Source organism: Falco punctatus (genome assembly GCF_963210335.1).
Source record: "Falco punctatus genome assembly, chromosome: 4".
Classification (NCBI taxonomy): Eukaryota; Metazoa; Chordata; class Aves; order Falconiformes; family Falconidae; genus Falco; species Falco punctatus.
The window spans coordinates 102,936,309-102,956,815 of record NC_137583.1 but is presented as its reverse complement, the minus strand read 5'-3'; the positions used below and the strand labels follow the sequence as shown (position 1 = coordinate 102,956,815).

Below are 20,507 nucleotides of genomic sequence, written 5' to 3'. Positions count from 1 at the left end.
TGGGAGTACATGCTGGTAGCTCCTCTGCTTGGGTAAACAGGAACTGTGGTTATAGGGAGCACTACCAAACACTCATGGTCCACAGGCAAGACACAACTCCTCGACTGTTAGCTTTTGCCTAACCGATGAACTCCTAAACCTCTTGTTGGCCACTACCTCGTAGGTATGCTGAGTCCCCTGAAAATGTGCTAGCAGGACTCGGACCTTCATAGAATCATAGAATAGTTTGGGTTGGAAGGAACCTTTAAAGGTCATCTAGTCCAACCTCCCTGCAATAAGCCAGGACATCTTCAACTAGATCAGGTTGCTCAGAGCCCCATCCAACCTGACCTTGGATGTTCTCAGGGATGGGACATCTACCACCTCTCTGGGCAGCCTGTTCCAGTGTTTCACCACACTCATTATAAAATGTTTCTTCCTTATATCTAGTTCATCAGGAGGCAGATACAGCTGTTGTCTTTTTCACTCACCTGAGAAAGGAAGGGAGCTGTTTTCTATACAAATGCATATTGATCAGGAACACTTTCAAACTTTTTTTTTTCCAGTAGGAAAACAGAAGTCCGTTACTGCTTCAGTCTGAGTTCATTCAAACCCCCCCGTCCTGCATCCAAGAAGACTGCCCTTACCCCGAGGCTATTGTGAAGAAGGTTTCTGTGCAATTGATCTTTGAAAATTCATCCCTGCTTTTCTTGCTCTCCAGTGTTATAAATCCTGAACCACACAGTAGTTGTGTTTCTTGAGAAAGATGCCCCTTCTGTTTCCCCTGCCATCCATCCAGCTCAGCAGGGGAGCCTTTCTCTGGCTCTCCTCGTTCCTATGCATTCACAGGAAGGACAGAGTCAGTATCACATCCTTCTTAGTGTTGCCCAGTTGCTTGTTCTAGATACATCGTCAGAGTACAGATTTTATGGCCTGACTCTTTGAAGTGTCTATTTCTGCCCATGAACAGAGACCCTGTATGTAAATCTGCTGTTTGGATTCAGCTTTGCAGAAGGAAGGGACATCAGGCTTAGGATTTGTGGAACCTAACAGGGAAGTCCTCATGTCTTTTTTTTTGGTTGCATCCTTAGTCTAATATTCCATCATGATTCTTGATAAACTTGTAGCTGAATTATCTGTGTCATGCTTCCAGGTTTCACTTACCTAACTCTGTCATTGCTACAGAAATGCATTTGGCATAGACCATTTTGGCTCGGTTAAATTCTGCTTTTAGAAAACTTTATCCCGTGTGAGTTTCTAGTGATGTACTGTGTAGGTACATAAAGCAACAATCAGGTGACTACGTAGCTTTTTTCTGATACATAATAGACCACATCCCTTAGGTCTTCAGCTTTATAGTAACAGAAATAACTCTGGTATATATTGTTAATAAATACAATTTCAAAAATTTGCAAATAGAAAAAAGATGGGTTGATACTTTATTAGAAATGTTCATTTATGTGCATCTATTTAATGCATATTTGTTTCTGTTTATCCTCATACTGATGCATTTCTTGAGACATGTTGTAGTGTAAATTGTGATGAACAAACATGTAAAATAGGCTCTTTTATGCTATATATTAAATCTCTGGAGAACTGTAAAGATGAACTTTAAGATTTCTACCTTTGCTACACAGTGTTGCAGCCTTCAGTCTTATTATTGTCTTTATATGTATAATCACTACCCCAGGGACAACCTTCCTTCCAAGTAACAGTGTGTAGCTGCTGAATCTGTATTTTTAAAGAAATCTTTCTTTTCCTGACAGTTACTCCAGAGAGCAAAGAGAAAAGGACAAGTGTTTTCTCAGATGTTGGTCTGGTGACAAGGGCAGGATACTGAGTAGATAGGAGTATTAATGCGCTTTTTTAGGGGAACAGAGGAGAAATGGAAATAGTGATATATAAGAGGAGTCAAAAATACAGAAAGATGTTGTGTAGATGTGTAGAAGATAAGATAAAAGGAACAGGGATGAAGACACTGCAGGGAAGCAGACAATGGGAGTCGATGGTGGCTTACTTGGGGGAAGCATCGGGGCACAGCAAGGGCTGAGGTCCAGGAACAGTTGGGGCTCCTGGGGAGCAGGACTGGACCTGGCAGCCAGGGCCCATCCCACCCCCTGGTCAGGAGCAAGGCAGATGGGGGGCACCAGGGGCAGCCTCAGCCCTGGGCATCGGGCTTCTCCCTGGGGATGGGGACAGGGCAAGGCTGGGACAGGGTGGGCCATTCCCTGGGGTATACGTGCTGTACCCATAGGAGAGGCAGGGGAGTAAAGCAATCCGCGTGTGAAAATGAGTTTGTCTTTGCCTGCCCACCCTGGTAAGCACAACAGCAGGAGAGGTGCAGCGCGGCTGTCAGCCAAAACCAGTGCTATGCCAGGGGATGCGTGGGGACTGCAGAGCAGGCTGCTGCCAGGGTGGACACTGGCCACTGCTGGGACAGAAGGGCACTCAGACAAACTTCCATGTGAAGGAGGAATAAGGTGATCAGGCACAAAATCTTTAGATTCACCTTTTTCCCTGTGGGCTACAGCCACAAAGGCAACCGTTTCTTTTGCTTGAACTGCTTCCCTGTATAAACAGTGTTAGGTTGTGTGGGCTGGGTATGTGGAGTAAGTGTAAACCAAGATGCTACTAGTAGGAAAGACAAGTGAAGGTGTGTGGAGAGAAGGAATGGTGGCCTGTGAGCTCCTTGTGTGTGGCGGGGTGGTGAGTCTACCTAATGCACAAGGGAGGGCCGTCATCAGCTATGTTTTTTGATGTTCTTCCCTCTGAGGAATGGGACAATGCTTCAAGTAGACTTTTGACAGTTGTCTTCATGAATAATGCTAATTTCGTCATAATACAAAAAGTTTAAAACTTTAGCTTTTGTACAGTATGAAATGAATGAACAGAGCATCAGAAACATCTGTCAGGTTATAGAATAAAGGCTTAATTAGCATTTTTGTGTGGTGTGGAATAATTCATGCTGGGACATCAAGATTTGTCTTCTCAAATGTATGGGAAAAACAGATTTTCTGGTCTTTCTTGTTGCTCTCAGTAGACTGGTTCAGGTTGGGGGGAGGGAGAAAACAGAGTTGTACCACATTAGCACCAATGAAAATCTGCAGGGTGCAATGCGGTAGTATGAGCACTTCAAAGGCCTTACAAATAGGAATTAATACATTGATGTTGCACAGGGATTCTGTAGCCAGGATAATGCTGCAGTCCTATCGAGGGTTCAAGGGTGTGATTTTCAAATGCACTTAAATGGCTTTGTAGCACAAATTCAATTCGGTGGCACTTAAGGTTCTGTTGCCTAAACCCTATGTTGAGATCCAGTGGGTCACCACTGAAATAAAGATAGCAGCAAAAAGGGAAGAGATGAGGAAAGACCTCTGTGAATGATTTGGGTTCTTGAAAATCTATCTTGCTATCACATTGCAAATTCCATGTATTTTAATTATTATGGAGCTGTATGTATGGCTATAGAGAAAGTAGCTGCCTATTCAGTCTAGCAAATGAAGTATGTTGCCAAAGACAATAGCTGGAAGGAGCAGCTATCAGTAGGAGGATCTTGAGCAGTTCAGAACAGAAGTTGGGGTAGGTATTTATTCTCTTAGTCTGCTTTTAGCTCTTTCAGGCAACTCATTTAGATGCTCTGACTCAAAACACTGGAGCTGACTGCCTGCCTCTTTTCATTGACTAGGCAGGGAGTCCTTCACTTTGATGTGATCTGTTGAATCATTCCTGAGCTAGATACCTAACATGGTCATGCATATATGGTGTGAAAACCTGCCAGGATGTATATTTTTATCAGCGAGGCTATGTTACAAAATTGGAACAAATAGCTGGAAATGCCTAAATAAAGATTGGATACTTTAAAAAAAAGCTCTTCCAGAAAGTATTAGCTTTATAAAGGGATCCCTGAGTGAAATCCTATGGGCTTGTGTTATGTGAGTAGTCATATTAGAAGAACAAAATGGTCCCTTTGGCCTTAAAATGAATATGAAAATCTTTGTAAGCTGCTCTCAAGTCTCTTATGTTCCCTAGGCAGTGCATCCTGGGCTATAGGGTCTAAAGAGCACAGTGCAGCATATTCATGCTGCATCTGGGCTCCATTGTGGCAGAGAAGTTTAAGAAAATATAAATAATCAAGGATTTATTAACCCCCTGGTCTCAGTTTTATTCTCCCTCCCCTTTATATACTGTAGACACACAGAACGTTTTAATTGACTCAATTATAAGTATGATGGGATGAGTTAATAGGATTTATATGCTTTGTATATACTTCATAAATTCTGAAGCACTATAATATATTGGAGTTATAGATAAATTATATGAAGAAGCTGGTGAATTGAATAATAGAAAGAATAATAGGAAAATAGTAATTGAAAAACCTATAAACTCCATTAATGCATGCCCTTCCTTTATTAATTTGTAATAATAATGTAGTGAATAAATCACTCAAGGATATTACAACAATAAGTGACTTAAAATGTTCTCTTCTAATGAGAGTTCTTGCAATTTTATTCTAATTCCACACACTGAGTGAATTAAGATGGAGTCAGTCAGATACCGTTCTGTGTTACACCGGACTGATTTTGAGTGGAGAGGTATTAGTGTAACTGGGAGCAGAATTTGGCCCTAAGCTCTCGCTTACCACGCAAGGAAGGAGAGGGGAGAGAGGCACTCCCCAGATTCGCCCGTAGTTTTCTAATTTAAGACTTGCGCAGAACGAAACCCAGAACCCAAGCGCCTCTGTATCAACGGCTGCATACATAATGCATAAGCTATTAAGTGTTATGAAGAGTGCCTGCTTGTTGGGTAGCTGCAGAATAACATGGCTAACAGATGTTGTGCTTCTAAAGCGGTTGAACTCCTGAGTGTGCTTGTATCTTCTGATCTGCAGTGTACTGTGGCTCCCTCACTAGTGCGTACACAAGGCAGACAGATTAGCGTTAATTAGAGAGAGGCTTTGCTCATTTTTCATTGCCAGTTTCAATTTTGGGGAAAGTAAATGTTTCTTTCCTTTACAATTTCAGGGTATTTTATTATATGGGGGGTGGTGGGGATTAGGCATTAATCAGTGATGCGTATGCTTAAATTGGCTGGTGCAAGTCTGGAAGTCAAGTGTCGAAGTCCCGAAGTGGATGTTGGCTGGTGAGGAGGATGGGGAGGGCAGGGCCAGGCTTGGTGCTGGCTGTAGGACAGGGGTCCAAAGAGGAAAGCCAGAGGGGCTAAGGAGCCATGCCACTCTGCGGCATGGGTTCGTGAGGAGAAACGTTAGCTGATTATTCCTTCTAAGACATTACTTAGCTTTATTAAAGCATTTTGCATTGCCGCTTGTAATGAGAAGGGAAAGGGAGCTCTCTCCACCTTCTGACCCCCCTCCCTCAAGCACCAAAGCAAGGGAGGATTTATTGCTTCATTAGCAGCGTGATCACGCTTCACAATGAGTATTAGAAGTATTGCCTTACTGGGTTATTTAGGGACTGGCTCTTCCCTCAGCTATCCCCTCCCCTCCCACCACCACCACACCCCCACTTTATTTCATATGCTTTTGCCATTTACCCATCACGATCAAAATATCACTGTTTCCCTTTCTGTAGTGATAGGACACTGGCAACAGAACAAATATTTTTAGGTTGACAGTATGTTACAAAATTGTAATGTGGGCAGGGTAAATTGAAGTCAAAGCAAAACCGAATTCCACCCATTCTTCAGATTCCCAGGCAGGCTGAGACATCTTTTGCAATTCATTGATCCTTTAACATGGGCTTAGAGATCATTCCCAGACAAGGGGAATAAGTTCCCAGATGGTGTAGGGTTATGCTCTCTGTTCCAGCTGCAAATGGGGTTTTTTGTTGTTGTTTCCCCGCCCCCCCCCGCCTCAACTCTGTATTTCCTGTTGTGAGACTATGGCAGGGCCTCTGCAGTGTCTGCAGTTACCTACTGCCCTTCTTAATTACCCCTATACAGCAGTATTTTATCAAATGACATAGCTTCACTTCATCTAATGTCTTCCTGAATGTATCAGTGAGAGAAAAGAACTTTTACTTTTGCAGAGCAGTAATTGTGGTAGCCTTGTGAGTGTTGCTTTCTTCTATCATTAATTTCAATTATGTCCTGTTAGATTTCCGCAGCAGCTGTCCAGCGGTGAGGCTCTGTAGGCCACCATGCTTTGGCACTTCAAATTGTGGTTTAGAAAAGTGAATTCTTATTCAGCCTGTCTACTGCCTGTGTGCTTTGAGTCATATTTGCTTACTTTACTGACACAAACACATTTTTATTACTGCTACCATCACAGTGCCAATATACCTCCAATCTGCAGGGTGACCTGTAATCTGCTCCATCTCGTGTAGCCTCAACAACATTGTCAGCAATGCTTTAATTGTAGAAGATATTTTGGCCCTGATGCTTGGAACAGACTCAGCTTGGCCTCCATCCACAAAAAAAAAGATTGTGACAGTGTATTTTTTTTCTTGATGTGTTAGGAAGCAATTCACTACTTGTTGGTTTTGTCACGAGTGAACAATCTTTGATACTATCAGAGCAGCAGTCAGAGAAGCTAGGGTTCAAGACACTTCTTTGGTGAACCTCAGGGGTGTTCAGCAGAAGCATATGCTCACTGTCTGAAGTGTCTTCAGAGGCAACAGCCTTGTCGGACTTGCTCCGTTTGCAGGAGCTGAATACTCTGAGCTGCTTACCTGTTTCCCTGTTTTTCCTCTTGGACTTGTAAGACTGCTCTGCACACAGAATTTTACTATCAAAAGGTATGATGCTTGTTTTGGCTCTGTAACTGATACTAGTTTTGGCTCTGTAGTAATGAATAGAATTATTTTAGCATTAAGCCAGGCTAATTTGACAGTCCTATCGCAGTTTAACAAATTAACACTTCAATTTGTCATTTCTACCATCTCTTAGGGGAGGGGTATTTCTGAAGGGTACTACAGTTAGCAGTGGCAGCAGGCACCACTGTTGTCAGCAGCAACAGTTCTTGACACTCCATGCGATTTTGAAATGGTGCAAGCATCTGTACTGGCACGTTTTTCATGGCAGGGAAACACTTGCATTTACAAGCACTCATGGCAGCATGCATTCTCGCTATGGAGGAAGAAATGACCAGGGCACTGCAGACCTTTTTGTAGAATCATAGAATGGTTTGGTTTGGAAGGGACCTGAAAGATGACCTAGTTCCAACCCCTCTTCCACTAGACCAGGTTGCTGAAAGCCCCGTCCAACCTGGCCTTGAACACTTCCAGGGATGGGGCACCCATAACTTCTCTGGGCACAGCTTCTTCTTTTCTGCTTCTAATACCTGTGCTGAAGATAAGTACTATTCTCATCTCTATTTCACCACTGGTAACACTAAGCCTGCCTCTCCCTTTGCTTTTTAGAATCATAGGATCGTTTAGGTTAGAAAAGACCTTTAAGATCATCAAGTCCAACCATTAACCCAGCACTGCCAAGTCCACCACTAAACTATGTCCCTAAGTGCCACATCTATATGTCTTTTAAATACCTCCAGGGATGGTGACTCAACTGCTTCTCTGGGCAGCCTGTTCCAATGCTTGACAACCTCTCCAGTGAGGAAATTTTTAGGACTTCCTTTATGCACCCAGGTCTCTGCACTAAGAAATAAGTTGTGCCAAAGATTCTTTGCTGACCGTGAAGCCAAGAGGTGTGGCACTGTGTGTGTGCACACTGCTAAAGTCTCTTGCCCCTCAAAACTTGACAGCTTGATTCAAACATCCCGGGGGGAGACTAAAGTAACACCCAGAATGGCCAGTGGCATGCAAGTACTGGAGCCCATGACCTGACTGTAATTTTAGCAGCATAGATGTAGCCCTTGAGGGCAAATAACTTCCTTGTCTCTAGCATCTTGGCCTGTATCTGGTATATATCAAGACAGCCCTTGCTCTGAACACTAAACAAAACTTTAGGACCAACACGGCTGTTGCAGTGGTCTTTATTGTGTTCCTTCACTGAATCTTGATGATGCTTTTCCAATGCGTATCCCCATTTGTTGTCCCATGGTATGGTGTCTCCTGGTTCAGTGCTTTTGGGAACTCCAAAAAGACCTCCAAAACCTGTGTACACAAATAGAAAATCCAAAGGCTTTCCCTTCCTCTTTTCCTTTCCCACATCAAGGCTCTCTCCAAGGGAAGGAATCCAAATCCCTCTGTATCCTCTTGCAAAATGGTGAAAGGATTTCATGTGGCATGCCAGAGAGTCCTGGCTTGCAGTCACAGCACAGAGGTGCCGAGCCCTGTTCCATGTAGTCCATGTGTGACTGAGCTTGTAGGGGCTATCTGCTGCCTTGTCTGTTCAAGGAGCACAGATGGAGGCAGGGCCCTGGCAAAACAGTGGTCCTCAGGGTACATTTGCCCACGTCCTCCTCACTTCTTTAACTACAAAATTATGAAAGTTGGTGGGTTTGGGGCTGGCATGGTTGGCCGTGAGGCAGCAGATAACCTGGGCCTGGGCTAAACACTAGGAGGATCTGTGGGAGCCTGTAGGATGCATATAATCAAACCACATGTGATTATCATTCAATCATAATTTTTGTTGTTTCTGTGGTTGAGAACACTCAGCTTTGATTTAGCTAGGCCTCGAGCACAAGCTTATCATTAATAATCAGGAAACTCTCTTACTCTTTGTGTTTAGTAAAAAGGAAATTTCTCCACTATTTATCACATAACCACATCCTTTGCCATCACAGTTTTATTTTCTGGCAGTCCAAAACTTTGAGAGCTGAATACCTCTGAGCTCAGGCATTGAACAGGATAAATACCCCATCTTTAGTGGCAGTGGTTGGCACAGTTACTCATAATTAATATTTAGTTAAAGGCATACTAGATCAGGCCTCAGAATGACCTGAATATAAAGGATGCTGTCAGATTTTAGCAAACCAGAAAGTACCAGTTGCAGGAAGGAAAATAAATCAATATCAGCATATTGTCAGTTACAATGTTTATTTTGTTCTTTTTTTTCTTCCATAACCTTGTTTCACGGATTTTCAGTTTCTGACACTTTTTCTCACAGTGTGAATAAGTACGTTGGGATTAAGCCATTAACTCTAAGACATGGCTTTCCAGTTTCTAAGTTACCTGACATGATGATGACTATACATTAAATTTGATATCACAGCTCTTCAATTTGCAGTCTCATAACTTGATCCTCTCACAGAAGAGGGTTTTCCAGGAGGTTAGAGCTGCACCCCGCTCTGCTTTAATTTCTTCCTTTAACAAACATTTGAATAACTAAGGCATGAATCTTACAGGGAAAACCAGTTGTTAAAGGCAATCCAGTCATGTCCTTGTAACACATCCTCCCGAATACCAGTTTATTTTGCAACTTACTAGTTAATCTGTCATGTTGAAAAATATTTTTAAAATATTTTAGGACACTAATCTGTTAACATGGTAGATTTTGTCTGACCTTTGATGAATTATAATTTTGGATATATAAATTTCTTTTCATTGGCAGTTTATGGTAAGGATCATGATTGCTTTACATTTTTGAGGCAGAACACCTGAGATGCTTTATTTCTCACTGGCTAAAGAAGGACTTGGGGAGTGCTCACAAGATCTGGTTTGTCAAGTTTCACATTGGCCGGAGCTCAATGGCAAACCTCCATTTTGATGGAAGGTGAACCTCAACTATTCCGTAATGTTGGGGTTTGTCCGCACAGCCCAATGTCATTCCTCCATTATTTTTCCTCTCTTATGCCAAGGTGAGAAAATGACAGTTATCAGCAATACCTCCAGGTAAGAAGGTCTTTGGGCAATTTAAAACTGTACTATTTCCAAGAGCTTCAATAGGAAGGACAAGACATGGGAGCTTTGTGCTCAGTGAAGGATTTTGATTTTCCCTCTTAAGAATTCAGCAAGAAGCCTGGCTCAGGATTTGTCACTCAGTTAACACCCACATTAACGCCTCTGCAGAAAACTATCCCTGATTCCCCAGAAAGAAAACTGTATAATCATATTGTTTTTTTTTGTTAATATGAAACTATTCTCTTTTCATAAAATCCAGCAACTGCAATCCAGTAATGCATTTGTATAGACAGACAAATTTATATTTTCCTTTTTCTTTCTTCCTTTTCGGTAACCTGAAGGGCATAGATTGCTTGTTGGGTTTTTTTTGCATAGAAACAATCCACAGTAATCAGCTGGTTCTCGTAGTCTTTGTGCCCTTTCCTGAGCAATTCCCTGATTCCTACAATGTAATTTCATTTGCTTTTATTAATTACTTCTTTTTTCTTGTACTGTCAGCTTAGTTCTGAAATATTTACATTGTAGGAGCTATTTAAACCTTCCTTTTTTAGATCCATACCAGATAATCAGGGCAATTTGATTAAAATGGGGGGTTGACTTTTGATTCATGTTTCTTTTTCTATGAAAGTTCAGGTCATCTCTGAACCACGCGTAATACTAGTCAAAAACCAGTATGACAATCCCGACTCCAGTGGTCTTCGTCTCAGCAGGAACTTAGTTCTATTTATCTATGTGTAATTTCTATTCAAAATACGAATTAAAACAGTGCAATTAAAAAGATTACCACTGCTCACTTAAAATACAGAATCATGCTGAAGAATCTGTAGAGACATGCCAATACAGCAGAAATAAAATGTGTCTATAGTTCTCATTAAGGAAAGAGAATGAACAGTGAGGTAGCAAAATGTGCAGAGGACATAATGCTATTTAGATGGGAGAATTTCAGAGGCTACTTAAAAATTCTATTTGGGTGATCAGCATAGTGGCCAAAAAATTTTTGTGCTGAAAAATGCAGATTAATGCATGGTCTAAGGTAGATTGCCTCTTTCTAACAGTAGCCACTCAGGAAGCAGAGCTGAGTATCACCGCGGGGAGTTCCACATGCAGAAATGGTCTAAAGGCAAATAAAATACTTCCTTGGGTAGCTTTCTTCCTGTCCCTGGAACCTGGACATTTTTCTCAAACTGTATTGATGCTTTGGGGTTTTACAGTTTCGTAAAACTGAAGTTATTTTAAAGGACAATCAGTTCCTGCAGGTAGTGGCTAGACTAATTTTTTAAATCTTCATTTGTTTTCTTCAACACATTACCAAAGCAACTGATAGACATCTGAAAAGGTGACTGACTTCTGCCTATGAATATTTGTGCATTTGTAAAATATATTTCTTTGTTATTATTTTTACTTGTACATGGTCCTATGTAATCAAGACAAATTATAGTCATAAGTACAAGGCAGCTTTTCAGAATTCTGTTTACATATCAATTTTTGTTATAGTACAATTCAGAAGAGGACTGCTATGATGCTGTTACTCTTCGGTTTCTGTGCGGGAAAGATCTGCTAGCATACCAATATACGTTGAATGTCTGCCTTCACAGGAATGGCAGAGGATTGTTGGGGTTGTGTAGTGTAGTATCACATGCAGCCAGAGTCTGCAAAAGGGACATTTTCCTAACTGCTATCTCTTGACACTGGAGTAGTTACCTGGTAAATAGTATTTCTTGTATTTCCCATTTTCAGGAGTTTTCGAGATGCTTTCAGTGCTCTGAAGGTGGCTGACCCTAGGTCCCCAGAGCAGCACGGCGTGTGGCTCTGCCTGTCTGTGTTCAGCAGAGCAGTTAAGTGCATTCTTAAGTTTAAATATGTGAGTAAAGTTAAGTATGTGCTTCACTGCTTTGTAAAAAGTTACGGCTGTCTCAGTACTGGCCAGTAAAGACTAGTTTGCTGACATCTGGGCAAGCTGCAAAGACCTGTCCAGCTGGGAGTTGCCACCTCTCCTTTCTGCTCTGATTCAGAGGTGTCTTCAAGAGGTCATTGTGGTTGAGGGACTGCCTCAGAGTGCTGCAGATTACAGCTTTCCCTAGCAATGCCTGAATTTTCTCCATTATACCTGGCACAAACAATCAAATAAATGCAAACCAGAGAAGCAAAATAAATCAGACAGAAGTCTCAGAGGTAAATGAGGAACCTTTGTTTTCCATTTAAACCTGCTGGATGCAGTAGTCTGTATGCCAGACCTTGGATCTCTCGAAAATGACTTACTCCCGGCATAATTTGCCACCTACATTAGACTGAATGAAAATCCATCAGCGAATGGCTTCCAGGTAGAGACTCTGCAACATTTGGATTTAGTTCCAAATTTCAAAGGTCGTTTAGAAAATCCAGGTCAGGATTCAGAGCTGAATTTCAAATGTCCCTGAAGTTCATGTTTGTTCAGACCTAAGCCTACAGATCTGAACCAACATGATAATGCAGATTTAAAACAAGAACTTCTAGCTTTATGCAGAATTATTTATTCAAACCCTTGGTTACCTTTTTCTCCGTGGTATTATTTACCAGGCACAAGGGCATGTAAAATAACTTCTTAATAATAATGAACAGCTAAAGCCACTCATTGTGCATTGAAAATGTGTGCGTACAAATGCTCTAAATGATGTGGAAGCTGGACTGTTGGGAACGTTCAGATTGTACCTTATCAAAGTGTAGGCTACTCTCTAGTACATTTGTCTGATATACAAGACAATTTCATCTCGACTTGGATGAGATACAGAAGCATAGGCTCTGTGGAATATGAAGTGGGTTTGGTGGAGCAGAGGGAAATTCATGTTATGTTCAATGTGCCTAGTAAATAATGAGATATTAAATTATAATGTGTTCCAGGAGTTTTCAACTGTATTTTCTCTTTAATCATTTCATTACTCAGAGTCCTTTGTTTCTGACTTGTGTCTTTCATTACAATTTTAGGGCTCGAGTATGTGTGTGTGTAGCTCTGTGAAGGTCCCTGTGGCACCTCCACTGCATTAATTCCTTCAAATAAGAAGGAAATTTGTCCGCAGTAGAATCACTTTTTGTTTCCTGAGCTACAGATTTCTGCTATGAGCATGAGCTCCTGGGCAAGCTTGTGAAGGCAGGCTTCACCCACAGCAGCCACCATGTATAGCTGAAGCTCCCTTGGACCGTACCTCACTTCCATGGCAGCAATCTTTGTATGAGCAGATGTGAACCCTTTTTCAGTGAGACTTGCAGCAGAGGTGATGTAGTGTGGCTGTCGGGGTGGAAGCAAAGGACAGGACTTTTGTAGCCTTATGTGAGTGAGCGTTACCCTGCTCAGTGTTCCCATCCCTTGGCATCTCTGTGTGAGCTTCGGACTGGCGAGCAGGATAGGTGCTTCCAAACAGATGGGCCTGAGCACAGTCTGAGCCGGGGAAACATGTATGTGAAGAATCACTTGTGAGTGTTAGGGGCAGGATTCCCATTTGATACTCTCAGCATCGCAGCAGGTAAAGGGTCCAAACATTTAAAGAGTGTAAAGCGCTTGAGTGTCTTAAAAATGCATGATAGATAGGCAATATAGGCAAATAGGCTTCTAACGCGTGGCTTTAGTGAAACTCAAGGACGGACTTCTCAGGTATTTCCCTTTGATTACCAGGTGCTAAAGTGTCTATTACAGGAAAGCAAGGAAAGTGCTTTAATTATGTTTCCATAAACAAGATCCTGATTTCCTGGACTGAAGCCTCAGGGGGCATTATAATGTGGCAATTGGTACGGGCTGGTGTACTGGTTGTTTTGTTTTACCTTGTGCTATTCAGAGGAGCCTAAAGGTGTTTGATCCCTGGTTGCTCATGACTTTCTTACGTTTCTTTGAAAATCTCCCCTTTAATGTTCCCTGTAAAATAAACCCTGTTGACATTGGCTATGTTTATGGCACCAGACTGCAAGAGCTCCCCTTTCTGTGCTTCCCAGTCTGGGCACGCAAACTAGCCATGATTTCTGTATAGGATAAGACTTGGCCATGCAAGTACACGGTTCTTCCAGACCTAGGAAACATGCCTGGGTAGGAGCAGAAATGCTCCAAGAGGTGCCGTGCTGGACTAGGCAAGCAGGAATACAAGTCATACATTAACTTACCACCACTGGTAAATCTGTACTTTGACACAGACACTATTTTGTATCTTAGTACTTTTTACAGACACAGAATTTATCCAAATATCGTGCTTACTGAATAACCTGCCATATTATTTGTGAAAGCACTTATTTAGGTGTGCAGTTGTTTCACTTGCATGCATATGCTTTTTTTTTTCTTTTTTTTTTCTCTTTTTTTTAATGTGTGTGAATAGAGTGACATAAATGTATAGTTGTCAAGGCCACAAGTGGAACAATTTAACCTAGTTTAATTAAAAAGCTAGAAAATCTTAGCAGGCTTGGATAAGGTCGCACTTTCAATGTGGGTCCAGAGTTGATGCCAATTAAACTTACATAATGGAAGCAAGAGAACATAAAGGTCGCAAAGATCACGCTCCAGAATTGGGCATTCTGGAGCATCTCTTGGCTGAATTCTTTATTGCATAGTGATATCGTCTTTAACAACAATATATAGGCAGACATGCACTCCCATTATCAGCTGATGGCAAATGTGCCCATAGATGGCATTCAGAAAAATGTAACGGTGTTTATGGCTTTTGCAGGATCAATAAAGTTCATTGTTGTGCAGTCCAAATAGCTCCCTTTGGCACAGCTTGCTTTACAGCAGCTTTGAACAACAAAACCCTTGTTGGAGGGTTCTGAGAAATGGCAATGTAGTTTCAAATATGTTCATATAATATAAATATAAATAAATATATATATAAATTACTACACTGAAGCATTTGATAAATAATAGAAAACCAACAGGAAATATTAAATGCAGTTTAATTTGGCTGCTGTTATAATGCAGGGTGCTCTCAAATAAATATGCACTTTTATTGCAGAAGATCAGTATTGCTTTGCTTTACTGGTAAGAAAATACGCAGTGCTGATCTGAAATGTGACTTGACACTTGAAAATACAACCTAGAACTAGCAAAAGGAGTAAAAGAAAACATGCTGGCCTGCCAGCCTGTTAGCTTGGCGCCTGACTTATAGACGCCCTACATTCAAAGCATTTTTTTTTTAAATGCAGACTCATGGATGTATTTATTTCATTATTATCTCCATGTCTTCCTTCACATTCAGTTCCTTTTGTGAACAACTGGTTACTTTTCTCTTGCAAACTATAAACCGGCTTGAATCTTCCATAATAAGTGCTTTCAAAACCTAATTGTGTAAAGTTATCTGGGAGCACTGAAACCTTCATAGAGTCAGTGGTGTGAGTCTTCCAGGGGTAAACACTCCTCTGCTTGGTAGAGGTTCTTCGGTGCATTGGTCGCCCTACATCCACCCCAAACCTGGAAGGCGGTGTTAGACATAGCGTGCTGTGTACAACCTGTGTAGATGGACTATATTATCCAGATTCAGTGCCCTGCTTGAATGTCCCTGAATCTTTTGGAGAGAACAGGGAGGGAGTTTCCCGAGGAAGTGATGTTGATGTTGTCTGGGCAAGCGTTAGTACCTTTTCTTTGGCACATCAAACACAGCGTGTGCTGGGCCACATGTGCAAAGAGGAGGTGTTACAGTCACCCTTGCCTCCAGTTCCACATGGATGACAAATTCTCTGTGAACACTTCATGCTGTAATACTCCGTCCTGTTTCAATATGGCAAGGAGTCAGATTTGTACGTGCTTACATCTAAATACAAATGAATATAAATAATAGGTGAATATTTTCATTTGATATTTTGTTCAGTGAAAGAATCAGTCAATTGATTAACCTATTATTCAGTCCATTATTCAGGGTTGTATCACAATGAAGTCACAATTATTTAAGAAACTTTGATTAATTATAAATCTGTTCTTGGCTTTAGGCCATCAATTAAACCATATAAAACGAAGCAATTAGTCACTTTACCTTTTAAGAATTTTTTATTTAAGTTTGTACAAAGATTTATTTCTGTCTTGAAAAGACTATAGCCATATGCCGCTGTGTCTGTCTCTTAGGTCTGTTATTTCACTTACTGTTTTCATTTAATTCTAAAAAATTGCTGAAAGATGTGGGTACTCAGCGCCTTCCCAAACCGGACTACTTTGGTTTCATCACCTAAGTATGCATTCAGGCATTAGCTTTATGTAGAAGTGTTTTGAAATGCTGGGTAGTGGTTTCTAGCAGGAATGTTAACCTTTACGAGCAGCACCACTGAGATTTCAGCCTTACAGGGCTACCCCTTGCGGTAATGAAAGAGCCTGTGTTTCAATGATCCTATCATCTCTGCTGGCTGGAGCTTTAAGTCCTGTTAGGGCCACTTAAGTCTCACAGGTCAAAGAGGCCAGATGAAATGAAGTTCACTGTTTTGCCAGACTGGCAAATGATTGATAGTTCTATAACTTGCAGTCATTAGCAAAATAAAGTCAAGCATCAAAAATATACTGAGGTAGTCACAGAAGCAAGGTTATGGACTCTGCAGTTTTTGAAGTGTTGATGTGAGTCATTGGTAAAGCGAGGCGTCTATGACAGTCTTTTCTGAAGTTAAGTATGTAAGTAAATTTCTAGAGCATTAGAACAATAGTTGCAATAATAAAAGTTGATAGCAGTAATGAAAGAAATGGACAAACGCAAGCCCTAAATCCTTGGAGTATGCAAACATCAGTGCTGACAAAAAGCAATTTAAAAATGAGAAAATCTGTAATATATCCAAGGATGCAAAATAGTTACTATTCAGTGAGCATAGCATTAATTCAGAAATAGCATCATCACTCATAGGCTAAGAGCCAGTTGTGACTGGGGAGTTACTCATCAGCTTGCTCCGACTGACAACATGACTGGGCTGGCATCTTTGCAGTAATGGCAGTAACAAGCGTTAAGGCAGTTAACATATACTTGGAGAAAGCAATGAACAAGCACAATCCCCGTATTCTAGATGAGCATGAAGAAAAAATGACTTTAAAAATGAAAAGTCAGAGCTCAGAGGAAGTGGAAGCCATTGTAAAATGTGGCTGTCTACAACTCATAGGAGGCGTCCAAATGGAGTCACCGGGAGTTGGTTTCACTGGTTTAACTTCTTCTAAAAGGAAATTTACATCAGCTCTTGAAGACATGAGATGCTATAGATAAGCTGATATTAGAAGTTAACAGAATTTTTGTTTGATATGACTGAACAACAAATTCATTTAAAAAGTGCACCTCTTTCATGATACTGCTGCAAAATCATGAAATTGACACTTTGGGATGCTCTAACTTTTTTGTCAGTGGCAGGAAAAGTTCTCTGCTCCTCTTGGAACTGGTGCAGCTGCAGTTGAAATGGGGTTTTGGGAGCTGGGCTTAAGAGTAGACAGACCGGATAGACCCCAGAGCAGGGTAACAGGAAGAGAATATTAGAAAACATGCTTATGGAAACAAGGTGAAGGACCTGATTTGTCTAATGTAACGAAAAGCAGCCTGAGGGGAAACTTCATCTTCCAAAACATACACAAAAGATGGGAAGGGGTAGTGAGCAATTGTTCCAACCCTGGGACGGTTGTTCAGGTCTCCTCATTAGAGCCTTTTAGAAAGTGGTTAAAGAAAACTCTGCCAGGGATAGTCTACAACTGCTTGATCCCAACTTAATGCAGAGAGTGGGGCCAAAACAGCCTTCAAATTCTTTTACAACTCTTCTTTTTCACGATCCTAACAAAGCATAGGGAAAAGGCTAATCAAGGCGCAACAAAACAAATTTCCAGTTGTACCAATGAAAGGAGTCTACATGTATCGAGGCTTGGATCCTGTACAAGTCAGCCCTGATGTGCCATTGTCTTTTTTGAATGATCATATCATAGATGCTGCAACAGCTGTTATTGATTTTCATAAAAGTGTCTCTGAAGTCTGCGTAACCAAGTGACAGAAAAGAAACGAGCCCAAAAAAGCATTAACTCCTCAGAAATACCTCTGAAAAAAAGAGGCAGCAAAAAGTTGTAAAACAAAGGACAATGCAGTACAAGGCACTGTAGAAATGAAGGGAACAACAAGGACAATTTCATAAAGAAGCTGAAACGGTTAAAGGGATTGTAGTAGAGTAGTCTACCAGCTCAACTACGTAACTTGATTAAGACTTTGATCATTCTGAAATTGCTGTTATGGCACTTGCTTTGCAGGTACAGTAGAAAGATATGATAAACATACATAAACTTGAGAAAGCTTCAGGTGAAGCTCAAACCACCAGGAAAATGCTTGTGAGAATGAGATAGCTGATAAATTACTGAACTCTTCAGCAAAGCAAGGAACTAGGAAAAATCTGCATCTGCAGCATTATAGCCAAAATACTAAAGAACAGAGATGTAAGCAATCACGGCAGTTAGCAAACTAAAGCAACTGTGACTGTTTTATACTTCTTCCAGTGACAGGCAAACTCTTCCACATTATGACGTGAAACAAAATTAAAGAAGTGGTTGTGCTGAAGCCTGGATTTTGACCTGGAAAATTAACCTGTCAACTGATTTTTCACACGGGGGTTAATCATTCAAGAGAACATCAAATGGCTTGAAAAAACCTTCATACTTTTTCTGCAATCACATGACAGATTTCTTTATAAATTACTCTGAAACATCTTGATGTGTCATGGTATGCCAATAAAAATAATTTTATCAAGGTGCAACGTGCATAGCTAAATCAATGTAAACTTGAGTGAATGATTTGATAACGGATAAATGTCAAGCATGGTTGTGTTATCTTACCTCTGGTATTTGACTGGCCATTATGCTGAAAAGCGTAGCACAAACACTGCATGACTCAGAAGCCGTACACAGGAATTAGTTAGATTTTGCTGGTTGTGGAAGTCTTCCAAATGGCAAAAATCCTCCCCACGTAGTTCAAGACTGTTCAGCATCGTAAACATGAGCTCGTTATCAATCAGGTATGAGTAAGCAACAGATATTGCAGCAAGAACCCCCCAGATCCCAGGTCACACATTATTTTAAGGAGGCAGAGCATGCAAGTGATAATGCACATCCTTTGCAGTAGATTATGGATCAGTACCGATGTATAAGAGGAAATGCTGTCAAAGAGCCAAAATGTGCTTCTACTTAAGAGAGACTTGATTTTCAAGGGTTTACAACGGGAAGGGTAGCAGACAAATCTTCAACTCAGAAGTTACCTCTGATAGGGAATGAAAGTGCCTTAAAAAGACTAGGCATGAAATGGAATTAATTTATAACAAATACCAGAATTCATCAGAGTTTTCAGATAATTATGCTTTATCAGTAAAGCTATTCAGAAAAGAAAATGAGAAATATTTGCTGGGAGTTGTGAATCAAGGCAGGGCATCAGCCATGACAGCTCTGCCATGGGGCAGTTGGAGGAGCCCAAGAAAAAGGCCCACAAAAAGAATGTCTCTAATTGAACTTTATGCAGTGTGGGAAATAGTGCAATATTTAACAATTCTGGGAATATGTAGAAGAAAGCTGTCCAAATCCAAAAAAAAACTGGCAAGGCCTCCTTCTGGCCTTAAGCTACTTGGATGGCAAAGGAAAGAATCGTCCTGGAGTGTAAGGATCTCTCACGTTTCTATAGTCCTTACAGCTATAAAGGGTTTGTGTATGGAATATAACTATTTCATCACCGAGTAATATATTACAGGGGGTAACTAGCTATTACTAGTTCGTTTAAGAAAGTACTTTCAAAAGGCACTGTGTGTCAAAATTGCAAGAGTAAATTGTATTGTAAAAAAGGCATTAATGATTGCTTCCTGGAGATAAGCATTATAGGTTTCAATTTGTAGTTACAAAGCAATGAAATTTTCAGTACACTCAGAAAATTGTACATTGTCTATTAAGTGAATTGAAGACTCTAGAAATGGATAAGGGTGTTCAATTTTTATATCCACACAACTACGGAAGCACTGGGGAAAAACACCTGCTTTGACTTGATTCCTGAAGGAAAATGCTGATACAAAATTGCTACTTAAAAGCAAAACAAAACAAAACAAAACAAACACACATACCCCCAACTTGCTCAAATGTGGTCAACACAGGCTTCGTTTAAGCTACCATAATCACTCAAGTACTTGTAAAAATGAATAGAAAACTTCACTAGCTTGAAATCAGTGCAGGCTGGGCAATCACAGGCTCTCTTATCACTTCCAAAAATGACCTGCTTAGAGTAAATTGAAGTGCTTTGATAGTTCAGATTCTGTACAATTCACATGTTCAGAGTGGTGATCACCTTCAAATTTAAGCACTTAATTTAAGAGCTTCAATAATTTCAAATTGCTATGTGCCACTGAGTGGCAGACAGACTCGAGTGCTACAGTATTTTAAGAACACTGGTGTTCTGCTTAATATTTTTATTTCGGGAACTTCTAAGAAGGTTTCTATAGTCAAGCATGGAAAATGGAATAGATTTCCAGATCAATGTAGAAAAGTAAGAAACTTTATGTTTTTTGAGAATCAGAGCAGAGGAGGTCTTCTCTGGGGAATGTGTAGTTCCTAAGCCTGAGCTTGGCCTTTCCTCTGAACCGTTTGACCAACGTCCTTGTGTTGGCTGCAGCAGAAGGTAGAGAGAGAGGTACCGGCGTCTACATGGGCACTGAAAAACTTTTCTGTCTATTCACTCTCCCAAAAGAGCCTGCCTAGGTTAGGTTTGTTTCCATGCGGCATGTCTGCTTAACACCTGCTTCTGCAGAAGCAGCTAGGAATGAAAGCTTTACTGTTATTTCAATGCTTCCCCGCTTGTA

General features: G+C 40.9%; 1 protein-coding gene across 4 annotated transcripts in view; it reads left to right on the top strand.

Moving 5' to 3' along the window:
- The window catches only part of LOC308063196 (uncharacterized protein), a 251,665-nt gene that overhangs the window by 69,243 nt on the left and 161,915 nt on the right, over positions 1–20,507 (top strand). The window contains exon 3 of one of the 4 annotated variants that reach the window (XR_013927872.1): positions 1–20,507. This exon is cut by the window's left edge and continues 25,038 nt beyond it; it is cut by the window's right edge and continues 18,336 nt beyond it. The exons of the other annotated variants lie outside the window; for them this stretch is intronic. The gene's annotated coding sequence lies outside the window, so the exon portion shown is untranslated. 4 annotated transcript variants of the gene reach the window in all.